A 6,737-nucleotide genomic window follows, 5' to 3' on the forward strand; every position below is an offset into this window, starting at 1 on the left:
ATGATGCATCCCTTTTAATAATATGAGTTTATATATATTTTTATATAGATAAAAATTTTGGGAATGTTACATCCTCCCCACCTTGTTTTAAATCTCGTCCTCGAGATTCCCTGAAATATGGATGATTATTTAGTTAGTTTTAGCCTCTAGGTATATTCTGGTCTTTGTTTTGAATTTCACTTTACTTTGACCAGAACTATTCTCTTATGCTTTGAGATTCTTACCTTTAATTTGTATGTTCTTTTAATGGATTTAAATTCTTCATTTACCTTTATAACTTTGAAGAGGTACAACTAAAGATTTATCAGTTAGGTATGTATTCCTGTCATTTCAAATAAATTTAAGGTTTCCGAATGGTAAATCTTAGTAGAATTATAGGGAAAAAGAGTTCTTGTAAGTATATCTAGTCGTGGTTACTCTTATCTTCTCAAGAGGTAAAATGACTCTTCATAAGGCTACAGGCGTCCTAATGCATTAATAATCGCAAAGAGAAATCTTATACTTTCCATGGCGTCCCAACTTATAGGATTCCCTTCGTTCATCTTGTCGCACGAGTTTCGAGACTGATGATCAAACGAAATAGTGTTTGATATCGAAATTATAAACGTATACGAGAGATTCCTGATAATTACATCTAGAATTATCATTGACACACCTGTTCGTGATTTATCCCTAATTGTCAATCAATATGGTCTTTGGATTTCCTTATAGATATACATATCATATATTTCACATACTGTAATATACACACCATTCATCAGGTCAGTGTATTTAACAGATTCATATTTCCAAAAATAGGTTAGACATCAAATCATGGTACTATTTAGGGAATTCCATTAACATAACATATACCCCATCTCACCCGGTCTCGCCGGAGAGGTACCCCCATCTCACCCGGACAAGCTGGAGTGTACACCCTATCATACCCAGACTTGCCGGAGAGGTAGTTATCATTGTATTTCCCGTAAATAGAATTTTCTCAAATAATGATTTCAGAAGTACATCATTTATTATAGCTTGTATCAAAGAACAAGGAAATTAGTATTCTCATGATGGATCATACTCTAGAACCGAGTAGTATCAATAATCAAGAAATAACAGTGGCCAGTTGTTATTGCTTATTTATCATACAGACACTGTTCTAGTCATTATCCTCCCGGAATACTAATAACCATCACACTTTATCTATGCAAGTAATTGGCTTATCTCAAAGCTTTATACTAAGGCATTCTTCTTAGGTTCAAGTCTAAATACGATACTGGTTGTTACCATTGAATATCAATATCCCAACTTTTTCATTTACGCATAGATATTATTATGGTTATGGTTTTCTTTTGGTTGGAAAATGGAGTTTCAAATATATCATTGTTTCCATTGACACTATAGCTAATTTCGATGTAATGAGTATGCTTACAGCTAACTTTATTTATGCTTATATATTGTTAGATTCCATCACCAAGAATATTTTATTAAGACAAATGGCATTTTTACAACATAGTAATTTCATGGTTTATTCTTATAATAACTTCATATTTTCATGTGAATTACCAATGACTTTTTCTCTTATGTTTATCTTTACAGAAGATATTATATTGGGTATACCATTAAGAAATTCTATTGGGTATATGTATATATAAAATTTCAAATCTCTAGTTAATATTAAACTTACGGAATATATACACACATATATAAAATAATAACTATACATCTGATGATACCAATCATCAAGCTTATTTCCATGATTTTATTTTATCCTCTTATAAAAGTAGTATATTGAAATAAATTCTTTGTCAAATATAATATTTTGGAATTTAAAAGTTTAGGGAAATAAATTATTCCAAATATAAATTTTCTGGACTTGCAAGAACAATTTCATTTTTAACTAATGGGTTAAACTGTACAAGACTTACTATTTATATTACCTTAATAATTTCTCCTCAAGTAATCATTTATATATCTATTCCAATTACCACATTCCTACCTTTTCCTTTATAAGAATCCATTATAATATACTTTTAAGATTGAAAAGCGTCATTTATGTGCATATGTGATTCATGGGAATGAATTTATTTTTAACTACTGGGTTGAACCATAAAATATCAAAACTTTAACTATCAATTTATTGTATATTATATTATTTATTCAAAGCAGTACTTATGGTAAGTATTACAGAGTTTGACGTTTCTAAAATTGACTCTAACTATATTTGAGTAATATACATGTATTGAAATATGCGTGTATATCCCATACAATAATAATTTATTTAAAGATATTACAATATAAAAATTGTAATCAAATTTTTAATAAAGTTTTATAAAGAACAAACGTACTAAACACACATTTGAGTCAACTATTCCTATGTGGGGTATTCATTTTTAATTTTAGTGTGAGAAAGATGAATGTTTAGGAACATTTTTAACGTGCCAGTTAAAATAAATAAATAGATACTAAATTATTTTAAGTAGGATAAGAAAAGTTGTTTTCACTGTTGCAATATTCTTACTTCTAAAAATTTAATTATCTGATCTTTTACCATAAGTAAATGTGCAAGGATCAAAATATACAGTATATTATTTTCGTATAGTATAATATACTTATGAGAATATAAGATTTGTATACATATTCTAGTAAAAAGATCTAATAACCTTGTTACCTTTTAATAAACCCGTGACGGACTTATAACATAAGTGCATATAATATGCTTTATATTACACTTATTAAAATTTATTACACCAAAAATGTTAGATATAAAATATATCTTTAACTTACTCTAATATCTTATAGTAAAATATACGATTTATATTTCATTGTAAAATGTTTTATCATTATACTAATAATATAAAAGGTACAGATGAACTCAAATATTATGAGTTATAAGATTAAAAATATAAATCAAAAATATATATTTGACTTACTGTATGAGTCGAATATTTGAAAAATTTTATATTAGATATCAAATTATTTTTCCAACCGAGAATCGTGTAGGATAGATAATCGTATATAATAGTGGATTTCTATTTTTGGTCAAATTTTAACACCTGTTTGAAAAATGAATATTTCCCTCAAATATTTCGTTAAAGATACTCCAAGAATGTACTACAAAATAAATTTAAGTTTAAACTAATAAATTATTTGAGAAAGAATATCTTGATAAAAATAATTAATTTATAGTTTTGGGCAAGCCAACAAACCATGTGCTAATATAAAAACCAAAATCAAAAACTTCGCAATTACTTAGGCTAAGTTTAACATCCAATTTATCAACTCCACTCATTTACTAATATTGTATTATAGTGTATATATATACATTTCATATATAATAGTTTTTTTTTTCTTTTTTTTTTTCCAGGTCAAATCACTGTTGATCATTCTCTCAACTAGTGACTCTGAACTTAGTAGTATCCCGTGACATTACTTTGTCAAATATATTTTCTATGGCACAAAACCAATTAGCCCATAATATACCATTTTCTGTAAATTTAATAGCTATAACTTTATCAAATATAATATATTAATTAACTAATTATACTACACAACCTACTCAAGTAATCTTCAAATTTATTTAATATTTTTAATATTTTAGCTTTTAACTATTAATTACTACAAATTTAACACACCACAAAATACACTTATAGCATGTTCTTATTAACTATTTATGCTGAAAAACGTTAAATAATATATTTGTAGTAACTTATATTATACCATTAATCACAATTTAAAACACTTATTGTTTCCCCAAATTATTGATGTGAATTAATTAGTGTAGCTTCCATATGGTATTATGGTCCACACAATTGCAATTTGCAAAGGTGGTACCTGTTGATTGGAACTTAGAGATCCACTACGTAATATCATTAGTTTGTTTTGGTTCATATTTATTTAATAGATCACAATATAATTGATATTTCACTAAAGTAGAAAGTTGGGTTAAAGAGTGCTCTGTTATTAAGCATGCAATTAGCTAGTTATAATGTATTATATTAAATATTAACTATAATATTTGGAATCATAATATTTAAACCATGATTAAACATTTAATATAATACTATTTTAAATAGCGAGGCCATACATAAAGGTTTAGATATATTATTACTAATATATAGCATTGAATGTCCGTGCCTCCACTAAATCATATTTGTGCCACTATTGACTAATTATTTGGCTAATAGTAGCGGGTATCAAATAATGTATAAAATTCCCATATCGGTAGCTATTGCAGAATACCAAAAATTTAATCACTGTAGACTAACAAACAGTCAAATAATATAAAACACATAATCACATAAGTTATTTCCTAACACAAAGTTAAAATTTAAGTGTCAGCAGAACACTTCTTTGGCTTGAACCAGTGGCTAGGCTCTGATACCACCTCCTGTCACAACCCCCGATCCCTCAGGAACGGGCGGCCGTGAACCAGTTTCGGTGATATCGGGTATTGTCTAATTTGGCAGCGGAATTTTTCATCAGGACCGTAGTTAGGAAATATTTTATCAGAGTAAAACCACCATATTTTCATAATATTAAACACATGGGATAAAACCCAAGTTTTACAGTACATGCATTTTCATAGGAATAAATCCTATTTTATTTAATAAAAATATCTATTTTATTTTAGGTAACTTTATTGCCACTTTTCCAAGCCTTCAGTGCTCTCCAGCTGGCTTCTATTGACTTCTCACTAAGTTACCTGAACACGTGTTTAAAACATTTTATCAGCAGGAAATACTGGTGAGTGAATCCCAGTTTAATCAAGTTTAAATAAAAGTCACAGTGAACAGTATTGAGGGCGATCCCGCAATTACATTTGTTTCCAAGTTATATCAATTATCACCCATGGTACTGTCGATACCCGACTTGTGGTAATGTTACTCCATATCCAGGTTTCCTATCCAGGTTGTAACCAATTTTGTATACAAAACCCCAACATACCCGTGATAATTGTATTCTTACAAATACTCAATAACTGCTATTTGCATAGAAAAGTATGCAAGGTTTTGTAAAAATAGTTAACAAAAAGTGGATCAACTCACATTGCTATTATAGGGCTTTCCTTTGTGATTCCCTGGTTATAGTCTAAGTAAATAAACAATGCACACGTGTTAGTATAATAACCCATTTTAACATTAGTAATACCCTCCCCGAGACGGTATTCCAACGACTACGTCGGGTAGAACCACGACAGTCGTTACGGAACCCTAGATCAATCGAGCAGAGTATCTAATACGTATCCAGGGGTTATGATACTTACAACGAGGCAGAGCTTCGCTAATTAGGGGGTATAATGCCCGGGTATTACTTCTACTACTCAGAAATTAAGAGAGAAAATTGAATTCTGAACGAATTGGACTGAAGGTTCGACGATCCAATTTATAGGGCTGATACTGAACTCTCTCGCGGCCCGCGTCAAATAAGAACAGGTCTTACGCGGCCCGCGTCAATCCGGTCAACAGCGTAGCCTTGAGGCGTCACTACCCTAGCTTCGCCACGTGTCGCCACGTGGTGGCTTCCGGAGGAGGGCGAGTGGCTTGTCTTGTCGCGGCCCGCGTCAACTAATGGGGTGGCCTTACGCGGCCCGCCTGGACTCAAGAAATCAAAGGAATCCGGTTACACCTTCATACGGCCCGCGTGAATGGTTGGGGTGGGTCTACGCGGCCCGCCTCAACTTACTATTTCTTTGTTTTTCATTTATTTTTAATGCTATATTATATTTCGGGCTCGGTTTTCACATATGTGGTGTATTTTAGGAAGTGTAGGGTGTCAGGGATGTTTTAGGAGGGTTGTTATATTTTGGGTATCACTATATAGTGCACCCACATTAAGTATAGTAACCCAATTACACTTTATCCCTACGTCACGAGACAGAACCCCAACGAATTTAGGCAGAGCCTTGACATACGTTACTGGGCCCTACGTCACTTGGACAGGGTATCAGTGATCAGGGGTTACAACACTTAAAATGGGGTAGGGTTCTATTATTATTATTATTATGAGGTAATAAAAACTATAGAATTGAGAGGGAGAGAGGCGACATAAAAGGGGAAGGATCTGAGCACTTTTTAGAAGGTCACTATGCTCTATATATATAGTTGGATGGAAGCTTGACAAGCACGAAATTTTTGATTCCTATCTTTCCACGTACACAAAATCATAATGATAAATTTTATTTATTTTTTTTATTTTGATTTATTCCTTCTAGTTATCTCGACAAGTTTATAATTCAAAATTTTCAAATGTAAGTTAAAATTATTATTATTTTATTATTATAATTAATTCAGTTGCTTTATTTATTTGACGTTCATAACTTCTAAAATATGACATTTTATAAAATAATGAATATGTCATTGGAACAAGAATATTTTTATCTACATTTTGAACCAAGTTTCATTAAAAACGGAGTAGGTTCAAATATAAGGTATTTAATTATTAAATGGTTCCAATGCTTGCTCAAACTACCTTATATTTCCATTTGGTCAATTTATCCATGATGCATCCCTTTTAATAATATGAGTTTATATATATTTTTATATAGATAAAAATTTTGGGAATGTTACATTGTGCTAGTAGTAAGTCTCTTCACACCCTTGTTCCATCTTGTTCTTGTTATGTTTTGTTTGAATGTTCATGACAAACAAGAGCTAAAACACAAAAATGTTGAACTTAAAATTCTGCATAAAAACCATATATAAAAAGGTTGTGTGAAGTTTAAATCTGGATGGTTTAGGGTTGGTTAAAGCATG

This window comes from Helianthus annuus, chromosome 9 (genome assembly GCF_002127325.2).
Source record: "Helianthus annuus cultivar XRQ/B chromosome 9, HanXRQr2.0-SUNRISE, whole genome shotgun sequence".
NCBI classification, from domain to species: domain Eukaryota; kingdom Viridiplantae; phylum Streptophyta; class Magnoliopsida; order Asterales; family Asteraceae; genus Helianthus; species Helianthus annuus.